The sequence below is a fragment of the Panthera pardus genome, unplaced genomic scaffold (genome assembly GCF_024362965.1).
Source record: "Panthera pardus isolate Hobbes unplaced genomic scaffold, ASM2436296v1 HiC_scaffold_2, whole genome shotgun sequence".
NCBI lineage: Eukaryota > Metazoa > Chordata > Mammalia > Carnivora > Felidae > Panthera > Panthera pardus.
In genome coordinates, this window is record NW_026526765.1 from 95763032 (window position 1) to 95789284 (window position 26253).

The 26253-nt window shown below is 38.6% G+C and overlaps 1 protein-coding gene across 1 annotated transcript in view; it reads right to left on the reverse strand.

Annotated features, from left to right (window-relative positions):
- Positions 1 to 26253, reverse strand: part of JMY (junction mediating and regulatory protein, p53 cofactor) — a 100283-nt gene that overhangs the window by 62449 nt on the left and 11581 nt on the right. The window lies entirely within an intron of this gene.

The following is a 26253-nucleotide window of genomic DNA, read 5'->3' on the forward strand; positions in this document are numbered from 1 at the left end:
AATATCAAAAACAAAAACAAACAAAAACCAGTAGAACACATCAATGAAACCAGGAGCTGATTCTTTGAAAGAATTAACAAAATTGATAAAACCCTACCCAGTTTGATCCAACAGAAAAAGGAAAGGACCTCAATAAATAAAATCACGAATGAAAGAGGAGAGATCACAAACAATACTGCAGAAATACAAATGATAGTAAGAGAATATCATGAGCAAATATATGCCAAAAAATTGGGCAATCTAGAAGAAATGGACAAATTCCTAGAAACATATGAACTACCAAAACTGAAACAGGAAGAAACAAAATTTGAACAGACCCATAACCAGTAAAGAAACTGAATCAGTAAATCTCCAAACAAGAGTTCAGGGCCAGATGGCTTCCCAGAGGAATTCTACCAAAAATTTAAAGAGGAATTAACACCTATTCTTTTGAAGCTGTTCCAAAAAACAGAAATGGAAGGAAAGCTTCCAAACTCATTTCTACGAGGCCAGCATTAACTTGATTTCAAATGCAGACCAAGACCTCACTAAAAAGGGGAAATACAGACTAACTTCCCTGATGAACATGGATGCAAAAATTCTCAACAAGACACTAGCAAAACAGATCCAATAATACACTAAAAGAATTATGCACCACGATCAAGTGGGATCTATTCCTGGAATGTAGGGCTGGTTCAGTATCTGCACATCAATGTGATACACCACATTAATTTTAAAAAAGGGTAAGAACCATATGATCCTCTCAATAGAGAGTGAGCATTTGATAAAACCCAGCAAGCTTTCTTGACAAAAACTGCTGATAAAGTAGGGATAGAAGGATCATACCTCCAGATCATAAAAGCCATATACAAAAGACCCACCACTAGTATCATCCTCAATGGGGGAAAAACAGAACTTTCCCCTAAGGTCAGCTACACCACAGGGATGTCCACACTCGCCACTGTTATTCAACATAGTATTGGAAGTCTTAGTCTCAGCAATCAGGCAACACAAAGAAATAAAAGGCATCCAAATCATCAAGGAGGAAGTCAAACTTTCACACTTCGCAGAAGACATGATACTCTATGTGGAAAACCCAGAAGAGTCCACCCAAAACCTGCTAGAACCAATACATGAATTCAGCAAAGTCGCAGGATATAAAATCAATGTACAGAAACTGGTTGTATATCTAAACAATGATGAAGGAGAAAGAGCAATCAAGGAATTGATCCCATTTACAACTGCAGAGCCTCAGGCTACACAGCTTTCTAGACTACTCACTCCACAAAGACTGACTACTGTGCAGAGTTACACTGGTAGTGGACAGCAGAAGAAAATCCTAACTTCAATTTCCAGGACTAGCACAGGCCCTCTCTCATTCTCCATTGTGCCTGTTTTGCCCTTCCTCTTCTTCATTCCCTTTATCTGCCTGGGCCTTCTTGGCATCACTTAGCACAGTAACTAAAGTTACTACAAGAACTAAAATTAGGCTTGGAGGCATCTGGCTGACTCATTGGAGGAGCGTGTGACTCCTGATCTCAGGGTTATGGATTTGAGCCCCATGTTAGGTGTAGAGATTACTTTAAAAAAACAAAAACAAAAACAAAAACATAAACTTTAATTTTTTAAAATGTTTATTTTAATTTTGAGAGAGACAGAGACAGAGCATGAGCAGGGGAGGGGCACAGACAGACGGAGACACAGAACCCGAAGCAGACTCAGATGGGGGGGGGGGGAGGGAGAAGGGGGCTGAACTTGGGAATGGGGAGATCATGACCTGAGCTGAAGTTGAATACTTAACTGACCGAACCACCCAGGTGCCCCTACACTTTCTTTGTTTTATCTCCCTGAGATCTACCAGATTCTAAATGAAGACTGGCCAAAACCCTTGTGTTTCTGGCAGAGAATGAGTAGTGTGGCCATTCTGCAATATGCTCAGGGATCATTCCATCTTAACAAGGCCTGTCCTCAAGAAAAACTATTTTACCATAGCCTTATGTACTAGGGTTTCACCAGACCCTAAATGACCTAGGGAAGAGAAATGCTCAACTCCTGTCTCACTAAGGAGTGGGGGTTGAGAAGTGGGATACTGAGAAGCACTTGTGAAAGTAATAGTCCCAGGGTACAGACAGGTTAAAAAGTATTCATAAGTCTGTGATTAGCACTTCCCCTAATTCCTTACCGTTGCATCAGCAGACCTCCCGTGTAAAAGGAGAATAAAACCAAAAAAATTTCATACCTTAGGTTTTTATTTAAGAACTAACTAGGGAAGGAGCACCTGGGTGGCTCAGTCAATTAAGTGTCTGACTTTGGCTCAGATCACAATCTCACGGTTTGTGGGTTCAAGCCCCGCGTCGGGCTCTGTGTAAACAGCTCAGAATGTGGAGCCTGCTTCAGATTCTGTCTCTCCCCATCTCTCTGCTCCTCACCTGACTCTCTCTCTCTCTCAAAAATTAACAAACATTTAAAAAATTTAGAAGAACAAAATTACAGGGCATATTAGAAGTACAGTTTGAAGAGATAGAGCAAGCATCAAGACCATATGCAGGTATAGCAGGGATATGGGAACTATCAGACTGGGAATTGAAACTATAACTGATATGCTAAGGGAACTAATGGAAAGGCAGACAACATTCAAGAATGAACATATGAAATGTAAGCAGAGAGTTGGAAATACTAAGAATCAAAAGGAAATAAAATGAAAAAATATGTTTGGGGTACCTAGGTAGCTCAGTTGGTTAAGCACCCAACTCTCTTTTTTTTTTCAATTTTTATTTATTTTGAGAGAGTGTGAGCAGAAGGACAGAGAGAGACACACACACAGAATCCAAAGCAGGCTCCAGGCAACTAACAGATAATAGTTTGCTCAAAATAGTAGCCATAATATATCCAGCAATTACATCTTATGCATTAATAAGATAAATTAAAAAAAAAAAAAAAAAAAAACGACAGAAATGTTAAAAGGGACAGGAGGGAAGAACTGGGAACACCTTGTTACCAGGAACCTGTGCTACAATATGAAGTGCAACAGCACTATTTGAAAGAAAGCTTGGTTAGTATTGCAAATGTATATCCCAAAATTGAATGCAAGCACTAAAAAAAGTTTAAAAAAGTATCACAGATATGCTAAATTGAGGATATACTAATTGATAAAAAACCAGAATATAAGATGCTTAATTAATACCAGAATGCTCAAAGAGCGGAAGATGGATAAAAGAAAAAAACAACATGGCAATAAACAGAAAATAGTAACAGGAGAGATATTACTCCAACTGTTATCAATAATCATTTTAAACATCGATGTTTAAAATACACCAATTAAAAGACACTGTCAGGTGAATATAAAAACAAGATCCAACTATATGTTGTATAGAAGAAACTCACTTTAAATACACACACAGATAGGTTAAGGTGATAAAAACATACCATGCTAACACTAATCAAAAGAAAGTTGCAGTAGTTATACTACTTTCGACAAAGCAGACCTTGGAGCAAGGAAAATTATCAGAAAAAGGAGATCGGATAGAACTACAAGGCTATGATACTTGGAGACTTCAAGACCCCTTTATCAATAAGGACAGAGCCAACAGTCAGAAAATCAGTAAGGATATAGGTGAACTCAACAGCACCATGAATCAACTGGACATAATTGACATCTATTAACTACTTCATCCAACATATTCTTCTTGAGCTCACATGGAACATTTACCAAGACAGATCACATTCTGGGCCTAAAACACACCGTAACAAATTTGAAAGAAGTCACATGAAGTATGCTCTCAGACTAAAATGAAATTAAACTAGAAATTACTAACAGAAATATTGCTGGAAATCCCTAAAATACCTGGAAATTAAAGAACATGTATTTTTTTTTAATGTTTATTTATTTTTGAGACAGAGAGACAGAGCATAAACGGGTGAGGGTCAGAGAGAGAAGGAGACACAGAATCCGAAGCAGGCTCCAGGCTCTGAGCTGCCAGCACAGAGCCTGACGCGGGGCTCGAACTCACGGACCGTGAGATCATGACCTGAGCCGAAGTCGGACGCTTAACCAACTGAGCCACCCAGGCGCCCCAAAGAACATAATTTTAAACAGTAGCTGGATCAAAGAAAGTCAAGAGAAATTTTAAAATACTTTTAACTAAATGAAAACAATTTATCAAAAATTCTGGGATGCATTAAAGGTGCTTAGAGGAAAGTTTATAGCACCGAATGCATATATTACAAAAGTCTAAATCCAATAATCTAAGCCTTCACCTTAGAAAACCAAAAAAGCAAATTATAATTTTAAGAGTACATACGAATAAAATTTAGAGTTTAAATCAGTGAAATTAAAACGGGGAAATCAATAGAGAACAATGAACAAAAAAACTCTGGTTCTTTGAAAACATCAATAAAGTTGATAAACCTTTATCAAGGTTAGCAAAGAAAAAGAAAACAGTTACTAGAAAAATGGACATAACTACTGCTGCCATGAACTTTAAAAGGAATATTAAGAAGATCTCTATGCCCACAAAATTCAACAACCTAGGTGAAATGGATGAATTCCTTAAAAGATACACTCTAATAAAATTCACACCCAACAACAGATAATCAGAATAGGCCTATTACGTACTCAAGAAGTTGAATTTATAATCAGTAACCTTCCAAATTAGAAAATACCAAGTCCAGACAGGTTCACTGGTAAATTCTCCCAATCAAAACATTACGAGAAAACTATAGATCAACATCGCTTATGAATGTAGATGCAAAAATCCTCAACAAAGTATTAGGGAGGTATATCCAACACTCAATAAGAAGATTATATATTACAACCAAATGTGATTTATTACAGGTATGCAAGACTGGTTCAACATTTTAAAAAAACCAATCAATGTAACCCATCACATTACAGTCTAAAGAAAAAAAAAATCATATGACATCAATAGATGCAGGAAAAGTAGTGGAAAAAACCCAACACCATTCATGAAAAACACCACTAGCATACTAGGAATATAGGGAAACTTCCTTAACTTGATAAAGAACAACAAAAAACCTACAGCTAACATTTTTAACTGTGATAAACTAGATGCTTTCCCATAAGGGACAAGGCAAGGATGTCCCCGCGCATCATTCCTATTTAACATTGTACTGGCAGTCCTAGCTAATGCAATTAAGGAAAGAAATAAAACACATACAGATTAGGAAGAAACAACTGTCTTTATGTGGATGACACTGCTGTGTAGAAAATCCAAAGGACGAGACAAAACAAAAACAAAAACAAAAAATCCCACAAAACACAAAACCTTCCACATATCATTTACATTAGCAATAAAAAAAATGAAATACATGTCAATCAATGCACAAGACCTGTATGAGCAAAGTCACACAACTTTGATTAAGGAAATCAAAGAACAAGACAAATGGAAAAATATTCCACATATATGGATTGGAAGATTTCTGTTGTCAAGATGCCAGTTCTTTCCATCTTGATCTATATAGACTAAATGCAATGCCAATCAAAGTATCATCAAGTTATTTTGCAGACATTAATACGCCAATTCTATAGTTTATACAGAAAGGCAAAACACCCAGAACAGCCAACCCAATATTAAAAAACAAAGTCAGAGAACTGACACTATACAACTTCATTAGTCACTAGAAAGCTACAGTAATCAAGACAGTGTGGTAATGAAAACACATCAACAGAGGAGAGTCCAAAACAAACCCACAGTCCAGTAAACTTTGACAAAGGAGCAAAGGCAATTCAATGAAGAAGAGTCTTTTCAACAAATGGTACAGAAACAAATGGGCATGTACATGCAAAAGAGGGGGGGGGCCTTATACCTTTGCCAAAAATTAATGCAAAATGGACCATGCAAAACTATAAAACTCCTAGAAAATAGGAGAAAATCTTGGTGACCTTGGGTTTGACCGATGTTTTAGACATAACACTAAAAGCACAATCCATGAAGAAAAAAATTATTAAGCTAGACTTTGCTAAAACCAGTAACTTCTACAAAAGACCTACAAAAGAATGAAAACACAAGCTACAGACTGGGAGAAAACGCTTGCAGAATACATTTCTGATAAAACACTGTTATGCAAAATATACAAAAAAAACCCTCCCAAACTCAACATTAAGAAAGCAACCCAGCAGTTTGAATAGTGGTGCGATGAAGTAGGAGGTGGGATCTCCCTGGCTATCTGACTAGTCTTTTCTCTGCCTTGTTTGAGCTTGAGCAGAATTTGAGATGGTAAGGCTGGGAAGGATTCCGGAAAGGCCAAGACAAAGGTGGTACCTCAACTGGCAGGAAATGCATCAAAAGACTTGAAGGTAAAGTGTATTACCCCTCATCACTTGCAACTTGTTATTCGTGGAGATGAGGAATTCTCTCATCAAAGCTATAATTGCTGGTGGTGGTGTCATTCCACACATCCACATATCTCTGATTGGGAAGAAAGGACAACAGAAGACTGTTTCAAGGATGCCTGGATTCCTTATTATCTCAGGATTCTAAATATTCTTATCTGAGGACTCTACTTTTTTTTTTTTTTAATTTTTTTTAACGTTTATTTTTGAGACAGAGAGAGACAGAACATGAACGGGGGAGGGTCAGAGAGAGGGAGACACAGAATCTGAAACAGGCTCCAGGCTCTGAGCTGTCAGCAAAGAGCCTGACGCGGGGCTTGAACTCACGGACCGCGAGATCATGACCTGAGCCGAAGTCGGCCGCTTAACCGACTGAGCCACCCAGGCGCCCCTCTAAATACTCTTAATAGCTGTCCAGTGTTGGTGATTCCAGTGGACTGTATCTCTGTGAAAACACAATTTTGCCTTTTTGTATTGAGCAAGTTGGAAGTTTAATTAGCTTTCCAACCAACCAAATTTCTGCATTCGAGTCTTAACCATCCATATTTAAGTGTCACTGGGGTTTCAAAGAAGCTACTGATTCTGAAGTAGTGGGTTTTGATTGAGTTGACTGTTTTTAAAAAACTGTTTGGATTTTAATTGTGATGCAGAAGTTATAGTAACAAACATTTGGTTTCGTACAGACATATTTCCACTCCAGTGGATAAGCTCAATAAAGGTCATATCCCAAACTAAAAAAAAAAAAAAAAGGCAACCCAATTTAAAAATGAGCAAAAGATCTGAAAACACCTCAGGGCACCTGGGCGGCTGAGGTGGTTGAGTGTCTGACTCTTGGTTTCAGCTCAGGTCATGATCTCAGTTTGTGGGTTCAAGACCCATTTTGGGCTCTGTGCTGACACTACAGAGCCTGCTTGGGATTCTCTGTCTCCCTCTCTCTGCCCTCCTCCACTCACATTGTCTGTGTCTCTCTTCAAAATAAATAAACAAACTAAAAAAGAACTTCCAAATTAAAAAATAAAAAAATCTTAAAAAAAAAAAAAAAGATCTGAAGATATCTCATCAAATAAGATATACAGATCTCAGGTAAGCAGAGGAGATGTTCAATATCATACTATCATTTGGGATCTACAAATTAGACCAGTGAGATGCCACTACAGATCTGACAACACCAAATACTGGCAAGGAGGTGGAGCAATCAGAATTCCCACTCACTGCTGGTGGTAATGTATTCTTATCATCTGTTTTTAGGCATGTGCACATCAAGGATTATTAGATCTTCTTAGAGAATTAACCCTTTCATTATTATGTAATTCTCTTGATCCTTCATAATTTTCCTTGCTCCAAAGTCTGCTTTGTCTCAAATTAATATACCTACTTCACATTAATATAGCTACTTTAGCTTTCCTTTGGTAAGTGGTAGCATGGTATTTCTCAGAAAACTAAATATATTCTCACCATATAATCCAGCAGTCCTGCTCCTTGATATTTACCAAAATGAGATGAAAACCTAAATCCAAACAAAACCTGCACATAAGTATTATAGGAGCTTTATTCATAAATGGAAACTTGGAAGCAAGAGATATCTTCCAATAAGTAAATGGATAAATAAACTGCGATACATCCATATACTGGAATACTCATTCAACAATTTAAAAAAATGAGCTGTCAAACTACAAAGACGGGGAGGAACCTTAGATACATACTGGTAAGTGACAAGAAGTCAATCTGAAAAGGCTACATATTGTCTGATTCCAATTACATGACATTCTGGAAAAAGCAAAACACGGAGACAGTAAAAAATAATCATCATCATCATCATCATCACTAGTTGCCAGGAGTTGGAGATGTAGCACACCCCAATGAATGAATAAGGGAAACATGGAATTTTCAGAGCAGCGAAAGTGTTCTTTCTGTATAATGTTGTAATGGTAGATACAGACATTCTGCACTTATCAGAATTGCATAACACAAAGAATGAACTCTAATGTAAACTATGCACTTTAATAACAGGGGAGACTGTGGACAGGAGGGGAATAAATGAGAACTCTATTTTCTGCTCAATTTTTCAGTAAACCTAAAATTGATATAAAGCAAAGCCTATTAATTTTTAACTGATACAAACCTTTTTTAAGAGACAGAAAGCCTTGGGGCGCCTGGGTGGCGCAGTCGGTTAAGTGTCCGACTTCAGCCAGGTCACGATCTCGCGCTCCTTGAGTTCGAGCCCCGCGTCAGGCTCTGGGCTGATGGCTCGGAGCCTGGAGCCTGTTTCCGATTCTGTGTCTCCCTCTCTCTCTGCCCCTCCCCCGTTCATGCTCTGTCTCTCTCTGTCCCAAAAATAAATAAAAAACGTTGAAAAAAAAAATTAAAAAAAAAAGAGACAGAAAGCCAAAATCAAGTTGGATACTCAACCAACTGAGCCACGAAAATACCCCTAAAGACAATTTTGTATTTCACCGTATGTGTGCTTATTTTTAAAGTAAAACAACAACAAAACAAAGATTTAAAAATAAATTCATAATAACCTATTAACACTGATTTTCATCTCTGCTAAGTCCTATTATTTCATAAGGTGATCAGATCAATGTCTTTTTCCGCTTTGTTAACAAGTAATTTTTACTTGTTTGGTTTTGTTAGTTTGTTTTAATATAAGTCAACTAGAACAAAAACAATCAACTCAGATATCAGTGACTAAACCGGTAACATATATGGGGCACCTAGGTGGCTGAGTAACTTAAGCATTCAATTTTGGCTCAGGTCATAATCTGTGGTTCCCAAGTTTGAGCCCCGCGTCGGGCTTTGTGCTGACAGCAAGCCTGGAACTTGTTTCAGATTCTGTATTTCCCTCTCTCTCTGCCCCTCCCCACCTCAAAAGTAAACAAACATTAAAAAAATTAAACTGATAATATATAAATGATTTAAAGATGTGGAAAGAAGCCAGGCCAAGTGGGATCTTGCTTTATGCTGAAAGCGAAGAGCTATCATTAAAGGTTTTTTGTTTTATTTTTCCCTCTCAAGACCTCTCTGGTTACAAGAAAATATCAGGGAATACTTTCCCAAGTAAAAGAACCTTATCTGTGCTCTGAATGATGAAAAGACAAACTAGACAAAGTGGGAAGGGAAGACTGGGTCAGAAAGACAGAGAGGAACGTCCATGGAGACCATAAAACATGGTTAACAAACTGGAGAATAGAAAGGGAGAACACAATGGAAGAATTCTGGAGACACTAACAGACCCGGCTAGCCTTGAGTTATACAATGACAGTGAGAAAATATTGGAAGGGGGGTACCAGTGTGCATGCAGAGGGATCAGTTCACAGGCTCCTAGATGAGTCCATGAAAGTTGGTGGAAGCTTACATTTTGGGGTAGAGAAAAACAAGATTCAAGAAATGCTTTGGAAATAAAAATCAACAGTACTTGGGCAAAGACTACTAGGCTTCTGACACTAATTGAGACAAACAAAGGAAGAGAGACAAGTTTTTAGAGGCAATGATTAACAGATTCAGAGACACTATATCCAAATTGTTTTAGATATGCAAGAGGAGAGGTCATATAGGGGATGTACAACATCCAAGATAAACTATCTTTAAGAGGTCTAAAATCTAGGAGTACCTGAATGGCTCAGTCGGTTGAGCATCTGACTTTGGCTCAGGTCATCATCTCACAGTTCATGGGTTCAAGCCCGGCATTGGACTCTGTGCTGACAGCTCAGAGCCTGAAGCTTGCCAAGGATTGTGTGTCTCTCTTTGTGCCCCTCCCCTGCTCGTGCTGTCTCTCTCAAAAATAAACATTAAAAAAAAATTTTTTTAAGTCTAAAATCTAAATAGGGAAGCAAAGCAACAGATATAAAAGTAAAATACTGATTATTAAAGACAGTAAAATTTTAGAGAAAAGATGGATTAGATAGAGGAGGCTAGAGCAGTTGGAAAAGTTGTTCTAAAGCTAGGATTTGAACTGGGTCTTGAAGGATGGGAAGTGCTGGGTAGGTGAAGGAGAGCACCCCAGACTTGAGAAATCATGTAAATAAAAGCATCTCAGATGAGAATTCTGGGTAGGATGAATGAGGTAACCAAGTGTTATGTTCCCTGAAGTCTACCTACAAGGTACACACTAGGGAAAAGAGCATCACACTGAGTCTGTAAATGCGGCACATTCCAAAGAGCAGTGAAACCATCTATGGAATAGGAATAAAGAATGTTGTCTGTGGTCAATTCGCCCTCTTTAATTTTTAGTTGGCAGAGTTCAACTTAGCTAAATAATCATATTTAAATGATGGTCATTTAGTACCTTGGTACTCAAAATATGCTCTGTGACTAGCAACACCAGCATCATGTGCAAACTTTTTAGGAATACAGAACCCCAGGGGCTACTCCAGATCCACAGAATCAGAATCTGCATTTTAGTTAAGATTGTCATGTGTTGAGCTGCACACCAAAGTTTGAGAAACTCTGCTTCCATAACACCTTAATATACCCATATTAACAACATGAGGCAGAAGCATAAGTGAGCGGCAGGGCCGGCTGATGGTAACAAGGCTGAGAGGCTGTTCACAGAGCAAGTTGAAGGTGAATGCCAGAGGAATTTAGATCTCAGCGAAAGAGTATTCCAGTAACTCAACTTTCCACAAGTGGACCTTCTGAAAGTCATGATCTTCTTCAAAAAGATCTTCCTTGTGAGAAAAACAAACTTTTGCCCAGTTATCCTCTTGAATTACCAGAATAAAATCTCCAGTTCAACCAAGATAAAATGAATTTCCCAAACTCAGAAACATGCAGGATCTATTTGCTCCACCATAATTACAAATGGAATTCAAGGCAGGATAGTGGATTCAGCCTCTTCCATTTAAGATCAAACCTTTCACTGACGATTTTGAGGGGTAATGATGAGACTACTGGATTTGAAGATATTAATGACCCATCAGAAAGCTAACTAATGGCTAACATTAAGAACTCAGGCGACAACAGATGTTGGCGAGGATGCGGAGAAAGAGGATCTCTTTTGCATTGTTGGTGGCAATGCAAGCTGGTGCAGCCACTCTGGAAAACAGTATGGAGGTTCCTCAAAAAACTAAAAAGAGAACTACCCTATGACCCAGCAATTGCACTACTAGGCATTTATCCAAGGGATACAGGTGTGCTGTTTCGAGGGGACACATGCACCCCCATTTTTATAGCAGCACTATCAACAATGGCCGAAGTATGGAAAGAGCCCAAATGTCCATCGATGGATGAATGGATAAAAAAGATGTGGTATACACACACACACACACACACACACACACACACACACACACACACACACACACACACAATGGAGTAGTACTCGGCAATCAAAAAGAATGAAATCTTGCCATTTGCAACTACGTGGATGGAACTGGAGGACATTATGCTAAGTGAAATTAGTCAGAGAAAGACAAATAACATATGACTTCACTCATATGAGGACTTTAAGAGACAAAACAGATGAACCTAAGGGAAGGGAAGCAAAAGTAATATAAAAACAGGGAGGGGGACAAAGTATAAGAGACTCATAAATATGGAGAACACAGGGTTACTGGAGAGGGTGTGGGAGGGGGCATGGGCTAAATGGGTAAGGGGCATTAAGGAATCTACTCCTGAAACCATTGTTGCACTATATGCTAACTAATTTGGATGTAAAATTTAAAAAATAATATAAATAAATAAATAAATAAATAGTGAACTAATGGGAGAATCACACTTGATGATGGAATGTAAACTTGGTTAACTGTCGTCTATTGTGCCATTCATGAAAACAGAGGGGCAGCATCTTGCTTGTGTTCACAAACACAACATTAAAACCGAGACACAAGAAAAAATGAACAATAACATGAGGTTAAATGTCTCTGTAGTTATACAGACAATGGCAGATCTATTTTTTTTTTTTTAAGGTTTTATTTTATTTTTTGAGAGACAGATCATGAGCAGGGGAGGGGCAGAGAGAGAAGGAGACACAGAATCTGAAGCAGGCTCCAGACTCTGAGCTGTCACCACATGGCCGGACATGGGGCTCAAACCCACAAACAGGGTATCATGACCAAAGCCGAAATCGGACAACCAAATGAGCCACCCCCACGCCCCTAAATTTTCTTTAATCAAAAATTTTCCCTCTCATTTACTATTAGATCAATTAGCACTATAGGCATACCTCTTTTATTTATTGTGCTTCCCTTCACTATACTTCAGGTATTTTTGCTTTTAACAAATTCAAGGTTTGTGGCACTCCTGTATCATTCAAGTCTATCAGTGCCGTTTTTACAACAGCATGTACTTCATGTCGGTCATATTTTGGTAATTTTCACATTACTTCAAGGTTTTTCATTATTATTATCTTTGTTAGGTGATCTGTGATCAGCACTTTTGGATGTTGTTACTGTAATTGTTTTGGGGCACCATGAACCACACCCGCACAAGATGGTGAACCGAACTGATAAATGTTGTATGTTCTGAGTGCTCTACCAACTGGCCAACCCCCAACTTTCTGCCTCTCCTCAGGCCTCCCTATTCCGAGACACATCAATACAGAAATTAGCCTAATTAATAGCCCTACAATGGCTTCAGGGTGTTCAAATGAACACAGTCACATGTCTCTCACTTTAAATCAAACGCGAGAAATGATTAAGCTTAATCAAGAAGGCATGTTGAACACCAAGAGTGACCTCTCACAGTTAGCCAACTTGTGAATGTAAAGAAAGACTTAATAAAGGAAATTAAAAGCACTATTTCAGTGAACACACCAATGATAAGCAAAATAGCCTTACTGATATACAGAAAACTTTTAGTGGCCTGAGTAGATCAAACCAGTCACAACATTCACTTAAGCCAAAGCCTAAATCCAGACAAAGCCCTAACTCTTTTTAATTCTTTGAAGGCTGAGAGACATAAGGAAGCTGCAGAAGAGCAGTCTGAAGCTAGCAGAGGTTGATTTTCATAAGGTTTAAGGAGAGAAGCAGTCTCTCTCATAATATAAAGGTTCAAGGTGAAGCAGAAAGTATGCACATAGAAGTTACAGTAAGTTGTCCAGAAGATCCAGCTAAGTAAAGTAAATCATGAAGGTGGCTACATTAAACAACAGAGTCCCAATACAGACAAACAGTCTTAGATTGTTACATTAGAAGAAGATGCCTTCTGGGACTTTCATAGCTAGGGAAGAGAACTTAGTGCCTGGCTTCAAAGTTTCAAAGGATAGACAGACTAACTTTCTTGTTAACAGTTAATGCAGCTGGTTGAAGCCAATGCTCACTTCACTTACCATTCCCAAAATACTAGGGCCCTTAAGAATTATGGTAGATCTACTCTGTGCAAATGCCAAAGTGTAGCCTGGATGACAACACATCTATTGATAATATGGTTTACTGAGTACTTTAACCTCACTGCTTAAAATATCTTCTGCTCAGAAAAAACAATTCCTTTCACAACATTGCACATGGACAATGCACCTGTCACCTATGAGTTCTCATGGACATGAACAGTGAGATTAATATACTTTTCATGCCTGCTAACACTACATCCATTCTGCAGCCCATGAATTAACGAGTAATTTTGACTTTCAAGTCTTATTCTTTAAGAACTACGTTTCACAAGACTATAGTGGCAAAAGATAGTGATTCCTCTATGGATCTGGGCAAAGTCAAGTGAAAACCTCTGGAAAGGATTCACCATTCCAGACACCGTGAAGAACATTCACAATTCATGGAAAGAGGTCAAAATATCAACATGCACAGGAGTTTGGAAGAAGTTGATTCCAATCTCATGAATAATTTTGAGAGGTTCAAGACTTTGGTGGAGGAAGTAACCGCAGATGTGATGGAAATAGTAAGAGAACTAGAATTACAAGTGCAGCCTGGGGCACCTGGGTGGCTCAGTGGGTTGAACGTCCGACTTCAGCTCAGGTCATGATCTCCCAGTCTGTGAGTTCGAGCCCTGACTCAGGCTCTGTGCTGACAGCTCGGAGCCTGGAGCTTGCTTCCCATTCTGTGTCTCCCTCTCTCTCTGCCCCTCCCCTGTTCATGCTCTGTCTCTCTGTCAAAAATAAATAAACATTTTTTAAAAATTAAAAAAAATAAAAGTACAGCCTAAAGACGTGATCGAATTGCTACAATTTCGTGATAAAACAGATGAGGAGCTGCTTCTTATGCAAAGAAAGTGGTTCCTTGAGACAGAAGATGCTATAATGACTGCTGAAATGACAACACAAGATTTAGTATATTACTTACTCTTAGGTAATGAAGCAAGAGCAGTGTTTGAGAGAAGTGACTCCAATTATGCAAGAAGTTCTAATATGGGTAAAATGTTATCAGTCAGTAACAGAAACTACAGAGAAATTGTTCACAAAAGGAAGAGTCAATTGATGCAGAATACTTCCCTTGTCTCATTTTAAGAAATAGCCACAGCCACCCTAACCTTCAGCAACCACCACCCTCATCAGTCAATAATCACAATACTAAGGCAAGACCCAAGGTGCCTGGGTGGCCCAGACCACTAAGCATCTGACTCTTGATTTCAGTTTAGGTCATGATCTCACGGTTCATGAGTTCGAGACCTATGTTGGGTTCAGTACGGATAGTGCGGAGCCTGCTTGAGATTCTGTCTCTCCCTCTCCCTTTCTCTCCGACCCAACTGGGCACTCTCACGTGCTCTTGCTCCCCTTCAAAATAAACTTAAAAAAATATATATACTAAAGCAAGACCCTCTATCAGCAAAAAGACTACAACTCGCTTCTAAAAGCTCAGAAAATGATTACCATTTTTCAGCAATGAAGTATTTTCAAATTAAGGTACATACATTGTTTTTGTTTTTGTTTTAGATGTAATGCTACTAAACACTCAACAGACTACAGTATAGTGGAAATGTTTATATGCACTGGACAACCAAAATATTCATTTAACTTGTTTTACTGTGGTGGCCTAGAACCAAAACCACAGTATCTCTAAGGTATGCTCAGGTTTAAACTAAAATTTAGCCCCAACTCCCATTTCTCAAGGCTCAGTTCTCTACTGATGCATTTTTACATGGGAGGGGGGAAAAAAAGCATTTTTAGCTATTCTTAAAAAAAAAAGTTATGACTGAAGCTAATCACAGAAAAATCATTAAGACAGGTAAAGGGTGACAAATAAGTCTGGTCTTTTCTTTAGCACTGGCCAGGATCTTATCTCCAGTACGTAAGCCTTCATGTATTCAGTGAAGGTGGAAGTTTAAAGGCAATGGCGACTGATTTGAGATCATCAAATTAACTCTCTTCATTCTGATGACATGCTTGTTTTTTATTATTATTAGCTTTTTACTCCTACAAACAAACAATAAAATGATCATAAAGATATTCTAGTTCTGGGGCACGTGGGAGGCTCAATCAGTTAAGCAACCTACCCACTCTTGATTTCAGCTCAGGTCATGATCTCATGGTTTGAGAGTTTGAGCCCTGCATCACACTCTGTTCTGACAGCAGGAGGCCTGCTTGGTGGTATTCTTGCTCTCTGCCCCTCCTCCACTCTCTCTTCTCAATAAACTTCTGAAAATATTAAAAAATAAAAACTGGCAATTTAAGAATGTAATTTAGAATGAACTGAAAAATTGCAACAGAAAAAGCATTCAATAAGCTTAGTTATAATTTGTATGCAGAAACCAACAACCCTATTATAGTAAAAACAGCTAGCAAGGATTCCATTTACAACAAAACAGCAACAAAAACAGAAAAATAGTAATAAACTTAAACCTCTTAAGAGGTTTATATAAACACATAAAATGTTTAAAGGTACCAAAAGATGATATAAATTTAAGACTAATAACAAAACTATCAATTCTTACTAAATTATAAATTTCACATGGTAAAAAAATAACTTGACTTTTTTATTGCGTAAGAAAAGGCCAATTTTAAAGTTAAAAAAAAATCTGGGGCGCCTGGGTGGCTCAGTCGGTTGAGCTTCCAACTTGGGCTCAGGTCATGATCTCACGGGTGCTGAGTTCAAGCCCCACATTGGGCTCTGTGCTGACGGCTCAGAGCCTGGAGCCTACTTTCAGTTCTGAATCTCCCTCTCTCTCTGCCCCTTCCCCGTTCACATGCTGTCTCTCTCTCAAAAATAAGCATTCAAAAAAATTTAAAAAAAAATTTTTTTTAATTATGAAGAATAACTGTGGAGGGGGCAATGGCCTTATTGTTTGTATTATTACTATTGATATTATTTGATAAAAGCATCAAATACAAATACAATGAAGTATTAAAGAGTTCAGCTATATCAAAGTTTAGTGCACAATAAATATGGTCATTCAAGAAATTGTGTGGTAACTCTCATTTATCAGGAAATACAGTAAGATGGATCTGTATCTTATTCCCTGCACCAAAATAAATCTCAGCTAGATCAAGAATGTAAATGCAAATAACAAAATCATAAAACTAGAAGACATGTAAGGTTTTGTTTATTTGTTCTTGCTTTAAATAATCTCATCATGAGAGGCTTTAAAGCATGACTCAAAATCCAGAAACTATCAAAACAGACTAATAAATTTTGCTGCAAAAATTTTTATCTGGCTACAAAGGCATACAAAATAAAATCAAGAGGCAAATTATTTTTAAAAATTTTTTTAACATTTATTTATCTTTGAGACAGAGCGAGACAGAGCATGAGCAGAGAGAAAGGGAGACACAGAATCCAAAGCAGGCTCCAGGCTCCGAGCTGTCAGCACAGAGTCTGATGCAGGGCTTGAACTCACAAACGGGGAGATCACAACCTGAGCCAAAGTCAGATGCTTAACCGACAGCCACCCAGGCACCCCAAGAGGCAAATTATTAAAGGAAAAATACTTTCAACACATAGACAATTTCCACAAACAATACAAATATAGGTAAAGAATGTAATGGATTCAAAGAAATGACTCCTAAACAAATGAAAACTTACTCATAAGAGAATTGCAAAATAAATTACAAACTAAAACTTGTCACCAGTAAGACCAAAAAGTTTTGGAAAACATACTCTTGGTGTGACTGGGTGGCTCAGTAGGTTAAGCATTTGACTCTATTTTTGGTTAAGGTCATGATCTCACAATTCAAGAGTTTGAGCCCCACATTGGGCTCTGTGCTGACAGTGCTCAGCCTGCTCGGGATTCTGTCTCCCTCTCCCCCCGCCCCCCCCACCCCCACCCTCACACCTCCCCACCCCCCCACCTCCCCACCTTCAGCGCACGTGCACACATGCTTCCTCTCATAAATAAACATTTAAAAACATTTTTAAAAAATGAAAATACACTTTAGTGTTGAAAAGGATGTAGAAACAAAAGGCAACCTCCTTTTGTTTGAGAGGGAGTAAACTGGTGTACCTCTACAGAAAACAATTTTAATCAAAATGCATTCTTTGACCCAGAAATTCCCCTTATAGAAATCTACCTTAGCTCACAGATATACTAGTACATGTGGGAAAAGATACGCTATTTTAACAGCAACAGCAAAAAAAACAAAAAACAAAAAAAAAAACAAAAAACAAAAAAAAAAAACCTATCAAAAAAAATATACATTCAGCAGAATACTATTTAGCCATTAAAAAAAAAAATGCAGCCTGGGGCAGCTGGGTGGCTCAGTCGGTTAAGTGTCTGAGTTCCGCTCAGGTCATGATCTAACGGTTCGTGGGTTCGAGCCCCGTATTGGGCTCGGTGCTAACAGCTCAGAGCCCAGAGCCTGTTTCAGATTCTGTGTCTCCCTCTCTGTATGTCCCTCCCCCACTCACGTTCTGTCTCCCTCTGTCTCAAAAATAAAAAACATTAAAGGGGCGCCTGGGTGGCTCAGTCGGTTGAGCATCCGACTTCGGCTCAGGTCACGATCTCGCGGTCCGTGAGTTCGAGCCCCGCGTCGGGCTCTGGGCTGACGGCTCAGAGCCTGGAGCCTGCTTCCGATTCTGTGTCTCCCTCTCTCTCTGCCCCTCCCCCGTTCATGCTCTGTCTCTCTCTGTCTCAAAAATAAATACATGTTAAAAAAAAATTAAAAAAAAAAAAAAAACATTAAAAAAAATTAAACATAAAATTAAATGCAGCCTGTTAAGAGAAAACAAACAAACAAACAAATATAATAGTATGTAGAATGCTACCATTTGAATCTTAAAAAGATGGGAAGTTATGTATGTCCTATGTATCTTTGTATATAGGACTAAATCTGAAAGACACACTAGAAGTTTGATTGCCTCTGAGAATGGGAACCACAGACAGGGAAATGGAGGTGACTGGGGAGGAGATTTACATTTATACTTTTTTCAGTCATGATCAAGTAAATACATACTTTCTTTTTTAAGGTTTTTTGTTGTTTTATTTTTTTGAGAGAAAGAGAGAGAGAGCACACGCGCACACGGTCAGGGAGGGGCAGAGAGAGAGAGACAGAATTCCAAGCAGGCTCCGCAGGAACCCATAAACCCTGAGATTGTGACCCAAACCAAAATCAAGAGCCAGATGTTTAATGGGCCACCCAGGTACCCCTGTACTTTTTTTTTTTAAGCAAGTGTTTGTACTCTATTCCTTCTCTATGTCCCTAACTCTAAGGTATTCTGGCTTACACATCAAAAATAGGAAAATTAAATTTTCTCCTTTGCCACAACATCCAAAACTACTTAACTTTTTCCAAAGGATGAGGTATGAGAAATATGAAAATGATACGTTTCTCTTCCTGTGCCCACCCACCTACTATTCAAAAAGTAGCTAAGTCATGTGTTGAATCATCTATTTTTAGCTACAATTAAAAAGTAGAGTTATGAAAGTAACAGCAGCTGAACAATTTTTTTTTTAATTTTGTAAATGTTTATTTTTGAGAGAGAGACAGAGTATGAGGGGGGAGGGGCAGAGAGAGACAGAGACACAGAATCTGAAGCAGACTCCAAGCTATCAGCAGAGCCTGATGCAGGGCTTGAACCCACAAACCATGAGATCATGACCTTAGTCAAAGTTGGTCGCTTAACCGACTGAGCCACCCAGGCGCTCTGCAGCTGATCAATTTCTAATCACAGCATAGTCCCAGAAAATCAGTTCTAACTGGTGGCAAAGGTGCTCACCTCCACCATGGCTTACCATCTCAAGGCTGTGGCATATCAAAAATGTAACTAGATTAAGGAAGAGTAAGAAAACTAGGGGGAAAAGTGAATGTGTAATAGCAACCAAAGAATGGATTAAAATGAATTTTTACAATAAATTAGAAACTATCCTTTTATAGTAAAGGTAGTAATTTCCTTCTTGCCAGAAAACGTATATTCATAGCCCTCTATCTTTTATTCCACTTAAAAGTGGATGACTTTCTTTGAGATAATGATTTTCTACCAAGTTTTAGGAAAGTTAAACTATTAAAAGAACGAGAAAACAAAACTATAGAACATCTCTCAATAATAAAGTTTCTGGAGTCATTTACCAGTGATCAAATGCTACCATTTAACAGTAAGACAATCCTCAGACACTAGGCTTCTTTGAGCTCTTCTTACAGAGACACTAAAGTAAATGTAATACACTAAACAAACACTATTTTCTGCCAACACAAAACGTTAAGTCACTATACGCTTATTAATTAAATCACATTACCACTCTACGTGGATGTGTAATTGACAAGACAAAAATCAGTTACTGCATCCAAATGTTAATATGTTTACGTATTATTTGCAACATGGTTTTATTCTGAAACAGAAAAGTACTTTAGAAGGCTATTATGCAGCAACTAAACTTAATACTCTTGCAGAGAAGCCCAAGGCATCTCACCTAACACTGCTAATTTATTAATTTGTTCTCTCTGCTATAAAGTTTCATGTTATTCCAACATTAGATTACCTTAAAACCAATTATAGCTCCAATTAGCAATCTATTTTAATCTAAATAGATTAAATATAGAGAAAAAATAGAGAAAATACTCAAAGTCTATGCATTTTAGAACTTCAAAAGATGCGAGGTGCCTGGTTGGCTCAGTCGGTTAAGCATCCAACTTCAGCTCAGGTCATGATCTCACAGTTGGTAGGTTCGAGCCCCGCAACCGGCTGTGTGCTGACAGCTCAGAGCCTGGAGCCTGTTTTAGATTCTGTGTCTCCCTCTCTCCCTGCCCCTCCCCCACTCACCCTCTGTCTCCCCGTCTCAAAAATAAACATTGAAAAAAAAATTTTTTTTAAAGAACTTCAAAAGATGCAATTTAGTAAGCATTAGACTTTAGTCTAAACCATTTCTTATAACCTATGATAAGAGAATTTAACTGATCAAAGAATATAATCACTAACCTATTATAATAACAATTTATTTTTTTATTTTGATAACCAAAACTCACAAAACCCTGGGAATAAATAAACTGTGCTGCAGACATTAGCAGGTTACAAACTGAGAAATGTGCAAGATACTATAAATAAAAAAAAGTACAAAGAAATTGGATAGAGTTGGATTGTTTAGGATTAAGGATGTTTGTCATGTATAGGAAAGGCCTGAAGTTAAAATACAGAAAATGCAGGTTTGCTAAATTTGGAAATATTCACTGATGGACACAAACTGAGTCAGCATGTAGACTGATCTGAATGAGAATCATAACATGCCTGACACAAGAATGAATGGGCTCAAGGGCAGCCAACACAATAAGGAGATGCTCATAGCAGTAGGATGCAGAGGAAAGAAGAGACAGCAGGGAACAGGGGCACAGAAATACCAACTTGAGTTAATTTCTGCTTCAAGACCTGGCACATTTCATGCAATTCTAGAAAGTTATTTTGCTCTATTGATACACTTAAAAGAAATGAAGCACAATTGCATAAAGCATTAATTAAACAAACATATTAGCCTCGTAAGAACATTTTTCTTTCCCTTCTTTCTCGTTTCCCTAATGGATACTTTATTTTTGCTTCCTCTGATCTAATCCTGATAAGAACTAGGCTCTTAACCTATGAGGTCTCAATTATCCAGTATCTGAAATAAAACTCTGCTCTCTGCAAAATTTTTCTAGGGCAAAGGTTCTTAAAGGAGTCTGTGACAACAGTTAAAAAAACTTAGAGCCTCCCTATAATCACTGCAAATAACCGTGCACCACTCCTCTCCCCAGTCCTATTCAACTTGGTTTCTTTGCCAATGATCAATACCAGTAGAGGAGGAGAGAGGGAGAAGACACCTCCTGTTTGTCTAACTAGGTATGGAGTCCCCATTCTGTACCTTCCCAAACTGAGTTCATTCAAGCGTTATTTCTCTAACTTCAGGATTAGAGGACTGCTACTATCCTTGAAGACCATGAAATTATTGAAGTTCTAGACATAAAATTTAGAAGCTAAACTCTCCTGTGTAGTTTCGTAACTTTGCTTCCTACTCTGTGTCAAACCCCAAGGCTGAGTGCCTTCTTATATTTTTTTAATTAGAAAGAGGTTTAAGAAGCAACATAATGAAATCTACAAATATCTTCACTTTTAAATTATTGCTAAGACATGCAAATAATTACCTGCTGGTAAAAAGGAGTGACTCTGGACTAGCACTAGGGTCCTCAGATAGGAGAGTCCTAACCCAGTAATGAAACTTGATGTGTGGCCCTTGGAACTCCCCTTAGGTCTATTAAATCTGTTTCTTCAAGTGAAAAGTAAGGACTAAACCCAAACATTTTCCACATTCACAAAGCACACTGCTCAACTCTGTTCTTGTTCTGTAAAACTGCTGAATCGTTTTTATGTTATTTTGTACGTTAATCACTGATTATCTATTAATAACTATTAAAGCTGAAACCCAGTTTTATCAAGTATAAGGGCTGCTGACAGTAATTACTCATTCTGGTATTTCAAACATTGATTTATAGCCTCTTTATTCCACAGAAGCGGTAAATTTGATTTTACTCCTGGAGAAACACATACCTTTAATCAAAATGTTAGCTACATACACATGTCATGTAGAGAAGCCAATTTTTTGAAGATTAAAGAACATTAACTGAGTACCTCCTGTATACAGAGACATTGGGGAATTTGAGGCATTAGAAAACAGTAACAAGAAAAACCATCTTTGTCTCTTAGGGGCATATAATGCACTTTAAAGGGCAGGAGAGGCTCAAATAGAGAAAAACACAGGGCAGCAATTATCATATGTAACATAAGGCCTCTATGATCTCTGAATTTCTGACAGAAATTCCTGACAGTGGTCAGAAATGACTTGCTACCAGGGGGCACTTCATCTGGCCCTGGAAAGAAGGGTAGAATTTAGACCAAAAAAGGAAGACATTAGGGGGTAACAGGCTAACCAAAACATGGATGGCTCAGAATGTCAGGAATCTGGGCTCTGTCTACAAGGGCGGAGGTAAGCAATGGGAAGAGTGCAGTTTGTTCTCTGTGTGGTTTTGTTTTTAGAGAGAGCGTGAGCAGGGGAGGGGCAGAGAAAGAAGGAGAGAGAGAGAGAATCTCAAATGGGCTCCATGCTCAGCAGAGACAGAGGAGGCTCAATCCCACAACAAGATCATGACCTGAGCAGGAATCAAGAGTCCGACGCTCAACCAAGCCGCCAAGGCACCCCTGTGTATTTTATTCTTTACTACTAAAATTCATATTTAGTATTTCTGAATCAAATGTATTTACAAATCAATGTGTACATAAAAGTGTTTTTTTCCCTCACACTGAAGCAAATCTGTCATAAAATCAAACATATGTCATAATCAATAGCTTCTTAAAACCAACACCAGATTTGGAAGAACTGAGTAATAGTTCTGGGAATTGAGGGGAGTAAGGCATTTCCACAGAAACAGCAAAGACTCAGATTAAAGGTGCTGCTCCACAGAGATCCACAGACCAACTCAGGGATGGCAGGTGGAGGATGTGCTCTGGATAAATGGAATGAAAAGCAGCTCAATAGAGCACCCAGATCAAGGGAAAGTTGGAAATGTTAGACTTAGAACTCTAGGACGAGAGAAGCACCTGGGTGGTTGAATAAATTGAACATCAGACTCTTGAATTCAGCTTAGGTCATGATCCCAGGGTTATGGGATCAAGCCCTGTACTGGGTTCTGCACTGGGCATGGAGCCTGCTTAAGATATTCATTCTCTCTCTCTCTCTCTCTCTCTCTCTCTCTCTCTCTCTCTCTCTCTGTCTCTCTCTCCCTCTGCCCCTCACGCCCCCCTCTTGCCCTCTCCCTAGAATAAATACATGCATGCATGCATACATACATACATACATACTACTCTAGGATGAGAGATGACCACAGGGTAAAAGGAGAATAAAACTCGACTTATCTTAAGACTCCAGGAGCACACATGCAAACATAGACATCAAACACCAGTTTTAAAAACAACCTATTCACACACTACATGAGAAAAATGACAAAATTTTAAAAATTATGAAAACTTGGGGCGCCTGGGTGGCGCAGTCGGTTGAGCGTCCGACTTCAGCCAGGTCACGATCTCGCGGTCCGTGAGTTCGAGCCCCGCGTCAGGCTCTGGGCTGATGGCTCGGAGCCTGGAGCCTGTTTCCGATTCTGTGTCTCCCTCTCTCTCTGCCCCTCCCCCGTTCATGCTCTGTGTCTCTCTGTCCCAAAAATAAATAAAAAACGTTGAAAAAAATAAATAAATAAATAAATAAATAAATAAAAATTATGAAAACTCAAAAACTTTATCTCCAAAAACCTTGACCTGTAGCACAAGTGATGTGCTGTAATCCTCCCTCTACCAATTTATTCCATTGCACTTTCCAAAATGGCTACTTGATTCTAAAGGTATTATTGCAGTATACCAGCCCTGCTGTACTTTTCATGTCATTAAGCTAGAAAAGAGGTTTAGGACTATCTCCAGGAAAAAAAAAAAAAAAAAAAAATTTGCACTGATAGTACTGTTCTTGTGTAATGACTGGGGTTAAGCTTGGCACATTATTTTCTATAATGGCTTCACATTTCAAAAAGTGAACATTATGAGACTGGTACAATTAGGTAGCTTACATATACAGAATTCAAGGGTGAGATGAAGCAAAATCTGTATTACCATCTAGACTCTGTATCCCAAATGCTTTACCTTCCCTGTAATAACAATTACAAATGCTATTTTATCTGTAGAAGAAAATATATGTTATTTATAGTAAAGGAAAAAACCAAAGGTATACCCAATTGTCCTAGAGCACATTAATTATCCACTCCTCTTCAACCAAAAAAAAAATGGAAATTCTCAAATTTGACTTGTTTAAAAAAAAAAAAAAAGTCAGGGCACCTGAGTGGGTCAGTCACTTAAGCATCCAACTTCAGCTCATGTCATGACCTCACAGTTCTTAGATTCAGACCCTGCATTGGGCTCTGCACTGACAGCTCAGAGCTTGGAGCCTAATTCAGATTCTTTGTCTCCTTCTATCTCTCTGTCCCACCCCCAACTGTGCTCTCTCTCAAAAATAAATAAATAAACATTTTTAAAAATAAAAAATAGGGGCGCCTGGGTGGCTCAGTGGGTTAAGCATCCAACTTCTTCTCCGGTCATAATCTCACAGTTCATGGGTTCAAGCCCCAAGCCAGGCTCTGTGCTGACAACTCAGAGCCTGACACCCGCTTCTGATTCTGTGTCTCCCTCTCTCTCCATTCCTCCCCTGCTCATGTTGTCTCTCTCTCTCTCAAAAATAAATAAAGATTAAAACAAACAAAAACATAAATTAAGTTCAATTAGAATGACAGTATTTGGGGGCGCCTGGGTGGCTCAATCAGTTAATAGGCCACTCTTGAATTTGGCTCAGGTCATGATCTCTAGGTTCGTGCAATCAAGCCCTGTGTGGGGCTCTGCAATGAGAGCACAGAGCTGCTTGGGATTCTCTTCCTCCCTCTGCTCGTCACCAACTCTCTCTCTTCTCTCAAAATAGATAAACTTAAAAAAAAAATTGTAGTGAAGCTTAAAGAAAAGGGCTGTGTCTTTGTTTTCTATGGCACACCTAGCACCTGGCACAAAAGGATATGCTAAATAGATGACCAATGAGGAGATTTAAGGACTATAAGGACTTCCAGAAGTTAATCCTTACTATCTTTTAAAAATATTACTTATTTATTTTGAGAAACAGAGCATGAATGAGAGAGGGGCAGAGAGAAGGGGTGAGAGAGAATCCCACCCAGGCCCCGTACTGTCACCACAGATCTGGAAGCAGGCCTCAAGCTTACCTGAAGTGGGACTGGAGCTCAAGAACCATAAGATCACGACCTGAGCTGAAGCCGGAGGCTTCACCAACTGAGCCACCCAGGCACCCCAATCCTTACTATTTTCTTAAATAATTATTTCAGTTAGAGTATCTACAAATCAATTGTGATCAGGGTTGTCTGGGATACTTATAAACAAAAGGGATGGGGAATATTTAAAAAAAAAAAAAAAAAAAAGGAAGAGCTATAGAAAAGGCTGACTTTTAAAAAGACCATCCTATCCTGCAAAGTCGACCAAAATATTAATATTCACATGAGCCAGCAACAAGGGGTTTGGGAACCGGGGATTAGGAGTTTCTACTGGGGATACAGTAAGAGTTAAAAACAACCTGTCACACTTTTATTACCATTTTGACATTCATTTATATAATCTCCACCAAGATACATAAAATAGTCTTATTTGAAATTTGAAAGGTGCAATGTGTAATATAAAACCAATTCAAAAGCCAACTTCAAGGGGAGCCAGAGTGGCTCAGTCGGTTAAGCGACCAACTTCAGCTCAGGTCCTGATCTCGCAGTTTGTGAGTTCAGGCCCTGTGTCGGGCTCTGTGCTGACAGCTCAGAGCCTGGAGCTGCTTCGGATTCTGTGTCTCTGTCTCTCTCTCTGCCCGTCCCCTGCTCACATTCTGCCTCTATCTCTCAATAACAAATAAATGTTAAAAAATAAATAAAAATAAAAAGCCAACTTCAAGGCCCTCCAACAAGCACCCACAAAGGCTTCAAACTGTGGGCTGGCATGTAATTTCCTAAAATAAAGATATCCATTCCCACTAATTTTTCAAGTTTAAATACTGCTGAAGTTAAT